Below are 13,872 nucleotides of genomic sequence, written 5' to 3'. Positions count from 1 at the left end.
TAACACGTTAAGGCATTACTTTAACAGACGGCTCTACCATATTTATATCGATTTTGTGGTCATTTTTCACTAGATTTGAGATAATACTGTTACATATAGATAATTTTGGAACTTGGGGGCCAAAATTATGTAAAATCACCGTGTTTACAGGAGAAATGAGTTGGTATTACGTAACTGTAATTACTAACATAACTAACCAAACCTAACCTAAATCATCAAAAACACAGAAAATATAGGAAGAAAGTACGAATTTAGGTAAAATCACCATGTAAAAATTATTGCGGATATTTTATGTATCTTTTCACTTTCCTCGTTTATGTGCATATCCCCCGTCGCTGACATGCCTGCTCTCTACGGACGCAGCCCCTCGCTCCGCTCGGGACCCCCTGCTACGCTTCTGCTCTGACTCTCTTAATGACACTTGTGCTTTTTTGTGGCCACCTAGCACAAGTTGGTTCGTGATTTATGCAATAGCTCCTCATTTAGTGGATATTCTACAAAAAGAAACCGGAAAATGCAATGTGTGAACATTTGGTAGAACCGTCTGCTCGAGTAATGCCCAAGTATCTTAACCCAGCCTAAGCTAAACTAACCCAAACTAACTTAACCTACCTAAACCCAAAAAAAGTACAGAATATATAGCAAGAAAGTACAAGATTTAAGCAAAATATTGCCTCCCCCCCAAGTTACAAAAATATGCCGTTACATAACACTTTACGTAGCATAGCTGAGCGAGCGAAGGGGAATAGAAGCCCCGCACGGCTCGTTTTTTTCCTACTTTTTAAGTTACACACGTTTGGCATTGCAACCATTGCAGACGGTCATTTTCCAAAGCTTCATATGTACTTACTGCCATCTCATTGCTTGCTTGCATTCATCTGCCTACCGCCTTGTCAATTAGATCCACCAAAACATACTTAATTTCCCATTTCGTAGGATTCTATATAACAGATACGATTCATTAAGTTTAAACACATTAAAATAAGTTATTTAATTAGGTAGAGCCATCTGCTAAAGTTAACCCCATATTAATAGTGAAGGTAGTTAAATGATAATGTAAGTGTTTTAAACTCAATAAATTCTATGTGCAAATTAGTATACATGGGAAAGTAAGTATATTATGGTGGAGCTATTTGCCAGGGCGGAAGGCGGTTGAATACAAGCAAGGAACGAAATGCCAGTATTTGTATGTTAAGTTTTGGAAAATGACCGTCTACAATTGCTGCAATGCCAATCGTGTTTAACTTAAAAGATAAGGAAAAAATTAGTCCTACGGGGCTTCTAATCCCCTCCGCTCGCTCAGCTGTGGTTCGTAAAGCGTTTGTAAAGTAGTGAAATCTAGTGAAAAAATCAACAAAATCGATATAAATTTGGAGAGCCGTCTGCTAAAGTAATGAAAATTACGTTTTATCTCTACAATCGAGGAGAAAACTGCTTTGAATTAATACATTGCCTAAGCTTGTTTTAGCTTTCACCGATACACTACAAATTTTAACTGATGTGGCTTCCCCAAGAATCGGTACGAATTATATTTAAATACAGCAAGCCTGGACATTTCACTCATTTTAGAATGCATCATGCCTATTTTCGTTCCTTATTTTCTTCCATATTTATTCGCAGGTTGGTGGCAAAATTGAAATAGTTCAAATGAAGAATATAAATACTTATGTCCGACTTTATTTGGTAACAATTACTTATTCTAAGGTATACTTCATCAATCTTAGATTAAATGATATCACTCATTTCATCACTTTGCAATAAGTGCAAGGAAAGGTTCGATCAGGTATGGACTTTTGGGTTTAGGGTAAAAGAACGATGAATTTCGAAAAATTACTTATTAGATATTAACAATAACTCAAAATGGATTATTACGCGAAAATAAGTTGGCATATTAGTTTGAAGTTTGTAAGGTAAGAAGTCGAGGGTGTAAGTTTGAGGAAAACTAGGTTTTTCGTTGCTTACATTTTAATCTTTTTATCCTCTAAAAACAGTAACTTCTGTGTCTTGATTGAGTTTAGTGGTTTTGTTTACTTTTTTTTTCTACCAGCTGAAGTCTGAATCTAAAATCTCAGAAAAATATTTGCAATCTGAACGGATGTAATAAAGAAATAATGCTCTTTTTCAGGATTGGCAAAAAGCGTGTTCCTTTTTTTTTAAAAAAAAAAAAAAAAACTTTTTTTCCACTTAAACCGGAATTTTTGCTTTAAACCAGGTTTCTTTTATTTAAATAGGTTTACCTTAGATTAAAATAGTGTAACCGTCGCGCCCCCTTTTTTTTAAGAGTAAAGGTAATTTTAGGCTGATGATTCGATTGAACAAGGTCGCAACCTCGAGAAATGACGTCAACCCGCTCAAACTAGAGGTCATAGGTGAACTAGTTCTGCAAACGATTTACCAGTACATCATAAATTATTCAGCAGTCTACTCCTTCAGCATTGGTTAAGCTTGAATTTTCCTTGTCGGAGGCATGATCGTCCATAAGTTGAGTGGGGGTGGGATTCGTGAAAAATACTTTTTTAACTTGTCTCTTTAATTGTGATTTTATTTTATCAAGTTTGGAATTCCCGCCGAACTTCCTCTAGTGTCTGTCACACTAGCGGACGGTCAACAAAACTTTTCCACAGAAGCTGATCAAGTGTCTAAATTTATAACATTGGAAAGTAGATCGACGAAACAGATATTTCTGTTAGGTTTGACTGGTTTGTTAATAATAATAATAATAATAATAATAATAATAATAATAATAATAATAATAATAATAATAATAATAATAATAAAGGTTTTATTTAGAAAGATAGTATGAATGGTCCAGAACTATTAGTCACTTCTGGTATTGATTAGCAAATTAAATTAAGCCTATATTTCTGACTTTGACTAAATTAGATCTTCTGTACTATGTAGTCTTTTAAAATTGTCCATTGATTTAATGTGTATAACTGTAGAGTGATTCCACTTTGCAGTTTTTTCCCTTTTGGTTCTTAAGTGGCTCTTAAAATATTCACAAGTATGCAAGATCACTGCAACGTATTTCTATCAGTTGACCTCCGTGGATGATGAGTCTGTGGATTTATCACCTTTGTTATCAAGGGATTCTGGTTTCGAATTCAAATGAAGAACAATATCTCTCGAGTGCAAACTGAGTAGTGGTTCGGATCTCACTTTAAGCTGTAGGTCCCGTTCTTCATAACCCCGCTGTTATGTTCTTAACCATAGAAAGACGAAGGTTGGTCAAATTTACCCGCACTTTCTTTTTCTCTTTGCCCGAACAAATGAATTTTACAACGTTTGAAATTTTTTGTATTTTCTTCTGTAATCTAAACTTAAATTTAGTTTTATTAGAAAGCACATTATTGTGGTAGTTTTTTTTTTTTTAATAACGCAGGTGTCTAAATACATCTTTTTTTAGCAACATAGAAGTGTTAAGAGAAGTACAGTTTTACTTTAAAAGGATCATTGTAAAGTTATATATTCTTTGAATGGATGACTAAATTAACATAATCTACTTTTATACATTGAGCAAACTTAACACTCTCAGGTTTAGTATAGTAACTTGTCTGCACAGGCTAATGTATTTAAAGCTACTTCATGTCTGCTAACCAAATGCGGTAGTAGTCTGTACTGGGACTTATATTTGTAATATTTCCTATTAAAATAAAATTTCACAAGTCTTAAAATAATTTTACAATTCACATTTATTAGTAGCAGCCATTAAATAACTTTAAAATACATTAGTAGGGTTAAAATTGGAATTTACAACCGCGAGCAAAATTGCCCCCCTTAGTCTTTCACGTGACCAATTATAGTTTAGTCTTCCTAGGGTTAATGTTAAGATACACGGATGACTAATGATAGTGAATGATTATGAAGGAATTAGTGGCATGAGAACGGGAAAACCCTCACGAATATGATATTGTCCATCATAAATTCATGAGGCCGGAGATTGAACCAAAGATCCGTCGCACCAAAAGGCTACGTTCTACCTCTGAGCAATCAACCCTTTCCTTCCGCAGTGCTGATGAATGACGTCATACTCTAATGAGCTGGTCATAATTCTCCAACGTAGTGGTCTTCTACACACGTCTTCCTAATTGTTCCCCACTTCCCCCCCCCAAGATTTCTGATTAAATGAACAGCGAAATCATATTAAAATAAAATCTTTGAGTTTTGTCCCACGGTTATGCGGGGCAGCCTAAAAGAGACGGTGATGATGAGAATGAATTAAATGATGGAGTGAAGAAAGTGGAGGGGAACGATAGAACCCTGAGAAAACCCACGCACACGGTGTTTGTCCGCCACAAACGTACACTCATGTCCAAAATTATTGTCGCATGTCTATAAATATGTTGTTTTACGAATAAAATTTGATAACGAATTCGCCCTGTATTTCTTATAATGGTATGTGCATAATCGACAAAGACATGTATGTGGCAAATTTCATGTCAAAAGAGCAGTAAATAAGAATAATAAAACGAAAATAAAACTTTCTAGTCCATTTGTTTTACTCATTCTAATTTACGTGCTTATAAATCTTTCCCTATAAAATTTTCTCGATTATACACATAGTATCGGTATTAAAAGTATCCTGTAAAATCATTATCAAATTATATTCTTACAAGAAGAGAGTTATAGATATGCGACAATCATTTTGGACATGAATGTACATTTTATTGTTTCAATGATTTGTGAAATAGTATATTTTCTAGTTATATTAACACCTTCAAAACAATATTTCCTAAAATTTATTGCAAATATCAGAATGGTATTTGGCTAAATGCAATCTACTTTAGCTGACCTTAGTGAAAGAGTATCTTCCGTCGAGAAGAAAGTCGACACACTTCTATGTAATGATGTGAGTGTGAAAGCAGAGTCCATAAACGAAGAATCCGAACTTCTTGGCCTTCTGCCTCTGCGAACGTTGGATGATTTTCATACATTTGAGAGACAGCTTGAATATCCTAACTTCGGAAAGAAATATGTAAGTGTCCTATCAAAACTGTACAAGTTATGAAGCAGGTTTCAAATCTTTGTTATATCTTTTAATTTACGTCTTTTTGGAACATCTCTTTTTTGACTAAATGTTAGCATCAACTCCATTTTAGCCAATTTAGCCATTATCATGTGCATTAGCTATGGACTATAATTTTGGCAGTAGCGGTTCGTAGTCTGTACATGCACCGGTTCCAATGTTGCAATATCAAAGGTATGTAGGTACGCGCAAGTGTTCCCCTCCACCCCAAAAATATTCAGGAAATATGAAGAGGAAAGTCTTTTAAGCTCTATTTATATATTATTGATTAAATTGTTTCTCTAATATTGATTTAATATATAAGCTATTTCCTTTTTTTTCAAACAACCACTATCAATGTACGTTTATACACTATTTATATACAAAACCTCTACACTCATGTTATTGAACACGAGATAAATCGAATATATAGTATGTGCTGTAAGCCATGAATGATGGCGTTAATCCGAAAAGAAGAAAAAAAAGCAAGAAAATTGCATGCACGCAGTTAAACAAAATTATTAAATTATATAATCTATGCATTATTTTAGAATGGAAGGTCTTTCTTCGATCTTTTGGGCTTCAAATTTTCTATGACTTTATTGAAATCTGAAATGCTGCTCGCCAAGTTTCTCTGAATAGAAAACATCGCTACCGCAAATATTTTCCGTTTTATTTTCTTTAGGGTCCAGATACACCTCTCTCCTCCGACAATATACATTTTGTTAGCATTTCTTTGTATAAATATACGGTACAAAAAGTCCATTTTCAAAAACCACGTATTTTTGTCTGTAAAGAAGCATGAAATCTAAGATGTTTTCCTTCGAAAATGAAAAAAAAAAAATAGTTTAACATTCCAGCAAATTAGGCTAAAGAAGACAGATGAGTATTGGAAGTGAATGATTTGATATTAATTTATGCTCTCCGCCGGAAATCGAACACAGAATCATGTGCACGAAAGACACAGAGCTAGGAATTAGACCAGTAGTAAGACATTTTCTTCTTCGAGACTCGATCGATCCCCCCCGCCAGAATAGGGTTTTTTAAAAAATAAATCTTATCCCAAGAATTTTCACTTTTGTATTATAAATGTTAAATAAAATCTATTGATTTCGAACGACCGCCCCCCAAACTTTCAGCTTGGATTCGTCCTTGCTACCACCAGACTTATATTTGTTCTTCGCGAGTTTGTTTTGTGAATAACTTCTTTTTTCCAAGCGTCTGTATCTCCCTCACCCTATGAATTGAGTCAAGCGCTGCTAAACGGAGGAATTTGTAACTATTACACAAGCTGACCAGTTGCGGAAGAAAGGCAACCGCAAGAAAGCTATACGGGAAGATAGGAGCGATGCAAGAATAAATCCACTTCCCCATGTTAACAGATAGGAGCTTGCTGCCATATGCTCGATATTACTGCTTCCAGTGGCAACGTTCGCTGCCACCGGAAGTGTAAATCTCTCTCTTTCTTTCCGTTTTTTAATTTACTTTTTTCAGAAATGCATCAATACTGTTTTTGTGCTCAAGAGCAATGGTTTATTTTTTACTGATACACTACATTAATACTTAAAAATAGTTTTAGTATTAAAAAAATATCCGGTTGCACAACCATGCAACATTTAGTACCAGCCGCCGCTGAATTTTGGTCAACTTGCCATTCATACTTCCTAATATAGTCATTTAGGCGGCAATTAAATCTTTTGCAGTCAATTTTTTTTAGAACATATGAAAAACCTAAAAAAATGTAGTTTATCTTGGTATTCTTCTAATTCTTCTGTTTACAACAGCACTTAAATTGACACAGTAGATTAGATATCTTTTATCAGTCTCACCTATCCGTCACGGTAAATTGGGATTCCTGAATCTGGTTTCTCCATAGTCAGTTGTTTGATTAGTTTCTAGTGTATTTTTAGTTTGGGTTGGGTTTTTCTTGTTAAGATGCGTGCATGTGTATGTATATATTTTTGTGATAGATCAATAGTGTTATCAAGACATACCCAGCATTTGAAGTTGAAAATAATTCAAGAGATTTTATTACTTCTAGTCAATGAAGGAACAAATTATATTGTGAAACTGTTTGATTTGAGGATATCAAAAGATAAATAATATTAGAACATCTTTGTAAACTAGTAGACAAAAAGTACCAAATTTTTACATTCTTTGTTCCTAAATTCTGTTACCTATAATTTAATTAAGTTGAACCATTTTTAGCTAGTTTCTGTGCGTCACTTAGCTATTTTCTGACAATATATATAAGGGTTCAAGGACCAAACGGACGATGGTCCTTTTAAGTAACCGCAATTCCGATATAAAGCTGAAAGTTACCAAATAAATCCCAGGCAAACAGTTTTTGTTAGTCACGTAGCCCATTTGATACGGCCTTCCATGAAACTCAGAACTCCACGCCCTTTTCTTCACACTTCACATTACGGTATTTAAAAATTAATCTAGTTTCTTTCATGCTTCGTTATTTTTTTTACACTGGTAGAAAAACATAACAATACGCACCCTTATATATATTGTTTTTCTTTTCGATTTCAGCATGCATTAGATCTAAATAATTTCCTTTTTTTTCAGGTAAAAGTATTACTGTCAATTGGTGGTAAGGATTTAAAAGGTTTCGCTCACAATGCAATAAGAAGAACTTTGTGCGACAAGCTCGCAATGGAATTCTCCTACTCTGGCAGGAAACCAAGGATCATGAAGCAAAAAAAGCACACCTTTGGGTCCACGCAAATGTGCAAAAAGATCCACAGTAAGTTGATTTGAAAAGTTGTACTGAAATATTTAACTTCATTTATTTATTTATGCTAGTAACCATACAAAATTCCAGTTTGCTAATTACTAAGTCTTACTTCTCTCGTACTGGACGTGTGTTCTCATATTAGTATGTCCCAAGCAATCAGAAGTAATTCTTCATGAATAAAGTATGCTTTGAGTATTTTAGGATGCTTTTACTGTCAAGTAGTATATGTAAATGTGTTCACCCTTACTGGGTGAATATAGAATCTGTGTAGAATATATAGGAAATTCAATAACTAATCCAACACTCTATGTTGTAAACAAAGCTTTACTGGCAAAGTACACATTTAAACAAATCTTTGCTTGAAAAAGCATTCAAAAACAATTTGCAAGGTGTACGGAAAACCTAAAACCAAATAAAATTCCAAGGTAGGAATGATTCCAGGGCTGAATAAAGTCAATAGTGTCAACGAATTTAAATTGAAGTACAGTGTAGGAATCACTATGTGAAGTATAATTTTGCACCAGACTTTTCGTGTATATCTGTAAATTTGATACTGTCTATCACACGAATGTAACTTTGAAAGAATATAACTTTGTTGGGTTGGCAACACTGTTAGTCTGGTAGTATTACATAGTATGCCAAACTGTGTCCCCTGTCGATATTTTAAAGGTGCAAAATTTCAGAGCTCTTTGTCTAACACTAGAACGCAGATAAAACACTAGAAGAATATAGCTTTCGAAGTTACCATAATTCCAGTATAAAAAGAGAAAAGTTGCAGGTTTTCAAGACGGCGAATAGTCAAACTTTCGTCTTTCAATTTTTCGCGACAACGAAGTTAGCCAAAACCTATTTTTTTTTTTTTGTTTTTTGTAGTGTTATTTAAGGTGACTTAAAACGTTGACTCAAAACCATATCACTACTAAGGGCACCGGAAGAAAGTCTTGTTACACTTGTATAGAAAAATGTAAGTTTTCCATTATATAATATACCAAAAGTGTGGTGAAAGATAACTTTCTATAGTACCCTTACATAAAAATCACAAAACAGGGGCCTAGCTTAGGTGACTTGAAAAATAATATAGGAATTAGTTTCAGCTCTAGGTATCCACGTTTACAAACCATACCATAATTCCGTAAAGCTATTTAAGAGGGAAATTTATTTCAAATGACTTTTTGTTTAAGAATAAAAATCGCTAGTATTTGCTTGAAATTCTATCTTTCTTTTCAGCTGCTGTTCGTAAGATGTACACCGACGCAACAGAAGAAACGGTGAAGGAAGTATTGGGTCTTTGGCTGCAGCAGGCGAAGCCTAGACTAGTGCGTAGGTAAGTATAGTTTTACCTATTTTCCTTACAATCACGAGAGAGATCGGAAAGTTCTTACCATCACTAAATAAGCTAGGGATCTGCAACTTAGTGAAATGAGATAAAATGTTTACCTTGTATGTACTTATTATTTTATTATCCCTTATAATTTAGCAACTTGCCTGTTACTTTCCTCGGAGGGTGGAAATTTTAACTAAAATCGAGATTCATTACTGTTCACATTTTTATTTTCTTGTCTTCTGGAAGAAAGTACCTCTGTTAGTTTAATTTTATTTTTTGATTACTCCTATCTGCTGATGAATTTTTTTAAGACTAACGTTTATTCCTTGATTAATTTTGGTGTTGATTATTTCTTTTCTATACTGAAGGAAATTTCATTTTTTGAAAACTGCGATGTCACAGTAATAGAGAGATAGGCACTTTCTGTTATGTTTGCCTTCTAAAAACATTTTCTACCTGCTGCATGAAAAACAGAAAGCAACTAACCTCTTTTTGTCTTGACTAATTTTAGTGTTATTTTACATCAATGCCATTGTAATAGAGAAATATGCAATTGCAGAATCTTTCAGACGATAAGATTATTTCGTTTAGTATAGAAACAAACAATAAAGCACTATAATTAATTAAGATACAGAATGGTATTGTAGATTTTTTCCTTCTCAAAAGATAAGGTTTCATTCAGGAGATAGAAAAGAAGTAAAATAACATTAAAACTAATCAAGAAACAGTTTTTTTTCCCTAGAAGATAAAGACTTCAGCAGTTAGAAAATTTTGTTAAAAGACAAAATAATAGTAAATGCACATTTCTCTCTTACAAAGACATTCCCGAGTTTCCCGGAAGATAAGACTTCATTCAGTATGAAAAAGAAGTAGTCAACACCAAAATTGAACAAGAAACAAAGGTTAATGTTTTATCCACAAGATAAAGACTTCATTCAGCAGTGGTAGTAATAAAAAATAAATTTAAAAAAAGTAAGAGTAGTTTTTTCCCCAAAGACAAAAAGATTTCAATAGGATGGAGCACGCCAAAGTATGAGTATGCGTAAACACTCAACAACAAATTACCAGGAAAATAAATAGGGAGACATAGGTCTTAAAATGCATTCAGAATTTGACTGGATTGAAGTAAATGAAGTGATTTGCCTGCTTTGTGCCATGTACATTGAGAAATGTTTCTGTTTTCAAAGATGGGATATAAAGAACTAGGTCGATAGGTCGCAGGAGTATTTATTACTTCTCTATAATGAATTGTGAAACGACGCTAATGATTCCGACACGACGTTCCATGAATATGGGTCAAATAAAGTTAGTGTTACAGTTACGGTAATGAGTCATCCCTTCTTCATTTGATATGTATGATGAAGGCAATATGCATGTCTTCCTATCAATGATTCTTGTGTTTTGAAAGAATGAAACGTTGCAAAGATGTATTCCTCCGCTGTAAGGCTCAGGATTGAAATCCGTTTGTTTTACTGTCACAAATAAATCCAGAGATTTGTTGCTCAACACCTCCTTACGTGTTAGTCACCAGCAACTTTTTTTTATATTTTTAAAGAGAAATATTTAATTGAACCTCTAAGGTATGTTCCAAACTCGTTGCAAAATGGTACGAAGTTGTCCGTGTACACGGTACCGATTTTAGTAAATTCTTACGCTTTTCCTGTAAATTGCGAACTACACTTTCCCATGCGTTCTGTTGTACATTACGCAGGATAACGCCTTGTAGGTCATCATCTATCATTTGTGTTGCTCCGTGAAGAATACAAGGTATATAGGTTCACACACTTATGGACTATCTTTCCTGTGAATCGTGAGATCAGATTGCATTTCATACAAGGCATGGAGAGAAAATTAAAGAAATAAGTAAATATTTGTTCTTCCATCCCTCAGTGATTTCTTATATCAGTGATCACTTCGTTTGTTTTTCGTAACGCCGCACTTATACAACAGTACCGAGTGAGTCAATATGACATTTTCTGGATTTATCTCAATTGATGCTCTCACAGAACAATGCACGTTTTCAGCTAGGAAAAAACTTCTACTGAAAATTTACTGGCACTAGAACATTGAAATAGGTAAAGTGAATAAATACCATGCAGTGGTACCAGTGATGAAACGGGTCACATACTTCGTGACTCGTGATCACGAAGTAGTCAGATCCCTGACCCTGTATGACCCAGACATATTCGTGCGATCCCGAGACGACTAAATATCAGACTATGGGAGAGTATGTTGTAATTGTAACAAACGCGATTCTTTCCTTTCAAGTGTTTCTTATGAGTGATCGTCAAAATTTAATCGAATAAGGCTGTAAAACGTAAAATGTAGAATATAAGGGATTCCGCTGAACCGAAATAGTGTTTGCGTAATGTTTGTGTATAGTAGTGTTTAAAATTACTTTATTAATTTTCAGTATGTGAAGATGAATTATATTGTATTTGACAGTCAAGACACTTTGAATAAGAAGTGTCACACTGCAAATCTAACATCTGAATAGGTGAGCTCGATTAGGGAATATTAATTCACTATAAAAAATCTACCGTAATGCTATAGAGATCATATTTGGAGTGCTTCCAAGCCATAGATCACCAGATCTGAGAAACGAGTGCCAGATTCTGTTGCCTTGTGTGGCACTTACTTCAAAGAATAATAATGTATTTTAATGAAAGCGTATTTATAAGGTAAACAATATGAATGTTTTCTTTTAACTGTGCAATCAATTACATGTTTTTCAGTACGTATTTATGATCGTTATTTTGCAGAGAACGAAGAAATTCAAAACCTGTAGTGGAAGGTGACACCGTTGAAGTTGAGGAACCCAATTAAGGAAATAAGTTAGAAATAATACAAAAAATGTAAATAATAAGTTCAATAAATAACATTGTAATACAAGCTGATTGTTTTCATGAAACCTTATATCAGTTATTGCGTAGAATGTAGGGATAATTTATTTCAATTATGTAGCAGCATGATGCGAAATAATAACAGTTATGATCGGGGAGAGAGAGGAGTAGATAAATAAGTAAAAAAAATGCACTGGAAAGTTTTGAAATGAAGATTTCATATATTGAACATCCAAAATTATTGAACTATGTAAGGTTAGGGATAATGCTTAGTTACTAGGTTGTCCACTAACTGCACAGATTTACTGTAAATAGTTTGTATACTTCTGACAGTGTCAGTGTCACCATATCTCGCCAGTAAATTATTGAGGATGAATTTTCTTCCAAAATTTTGAAGTGTGGAAATGGCCATCCTCAGTATTTCGCACCCTGTGTAGCAGTGGTTCTAATATTTAATTTATATTTCTTTCCTGAAATCTGGTAATTTAAAAGTTTGCTTAGCCCTTGACGTTTGTCTAGTGGTGTACGTCTTTGCTGCGCCTAGGGTCGTGGTTGATTCTCAGTGGAAGACCTTACAAACACTGAACGCATTACTGCGGATTCTACAGGTCAGTGTCTCATATAAAGCTTCGTGCTGAAACGGGACGCTCAACTTCAACATCAAACTGTGGTTAATGGTAAACTAATTGGATGCTGATCTGCCAGGTCGCATAGTATATTCACCAAGGAACTCAGGAAAAGTGTTGCTTTCTATATTGAGATAAGATACTAATCTCAATAGACTGGAGTATGGGGTATATATTCAACACCAATGTTGTGTGAGACATGGATTTATAATTTAACATGATATCTCAATAATGTTACTCAACAGAAATAAACCTCGTGCTGCAAAGACGCATAATGGACGAAGAAAAGAAGCATAATACAGATTGTGAAAGTATACATATTTTGCTTTCATTTTGACCGAACACAACTATTCTTTTTCAGAACATTGCTTATGTAGGTTTAACAGTTCTTTCGTCCTCACCTTTACGTTTATTTTTGCAGAATTGTTGTCTATATGAGCTTGATTTCATTTTGTATAAGGTTTGAAGTGAGGTCCAGTAGTGTCAATCTTGATACAGATTTATTTCTGCACGTGAAAAAATGATTCATCTGGTTGGCGTCATGTATAATGTTTGATGTGAAGGTTAGTATAATGTTCAGTGTGTAAGTTACATAAATGATGGTGTGTGTTCTTTTGCCATCTGAGGGTGTTTGGATATTTCCACCACTTTATTGTCATTCTTTTAAAAATATTGCAGAAACCATAGCCTACTACTATGTTTACTATTAATAGTAAGTATTGTATGCTTTCCCCTATATATATTTAAAAGAATGCCAATAAAGTGATGGCACCCTCAGATGGCAAAAGAATACACACCATCATTTATGTAACTTACACAGTGAACATTATACTAACCTACACATCAAACATTATACATGTCGCCAAGCAGATGAATCATTTTCTCACGTGCAGAAATAAATTTATATCAAGCTTTACTGAGAAGCTTGCAATAAACGAGACATATTAAGCATGTGCTAAACTTGAAGTGAACAGCTTGAAATAAGCTTGAGGTGACAAGCCTGTAGTAAGCATTATGTCCCAAGTTAGAAATAGACTTGAGGTAACAAGCCTGTAGCAAGCATTATGTCCCAAGTTTGAAATAGACTTGAGGTAACAAGCCTGGAGCAAGCATTACGTACCAAGTTTGAAATAAACTTGAGGTAACCAGCCTATAGCATGCTTTATGTAACAAGTTTGCAATAAGCTAGAACTGACAAGCTTGAAACAATCTTGCAGTACAAGCCTACAATATGCTTGTTGCCTGTCAACTTCGTCGCTTGAATCAGCCTTGATATACGCTTACAGACTTGTCGTAACAAGCTTGGGACAAGCTTATATCCTTGTCACGAC

At 34.3% G+C, this 13,872-nt stretch overlaps 1 long non-coding RNA gene across 1 annotated transcript; it reads left to right on the top strand.

The window, feature by feature from the left end:
• Window positions 1-7,583: 7,583 nt before the first annotated feature.
• LOC145665685 (uncharacterized) lies at window positions 7,584-9,270 on the top strand. Its single transcript, XR_014127593.1, has 2 exons — window positions 7,584-7,757; window positions 8,976-9,270. It is a non-coding gene; the product is annotated as an uncharacterized LOC145665685 (long non-coding RNA).
• The last annotated feature ends 4,602 nt before the right edge of the window (window positions 9,271-13,872 follow it).

This window comes from Thermobia domestica, chromosome 12 (assembly GCF_964235325.1).
Source record: "Thermobia domestica chromosome 12, izTheDome1.hap1.1, whole genome shotgun sequence".
In the NCBI taxonomy this organism is placed as follows: Eukaryota; Metazoa; Arthropoda; class Insecta; order Zygentoma; family Lepismatidae; genus Thermobia; species Thermobia domestica.
The sequence above is the reverse complement of the archived record's forward strand: the minus strand, read 5'-3'. Positions and strand labels throughout refer to the sequence as shown.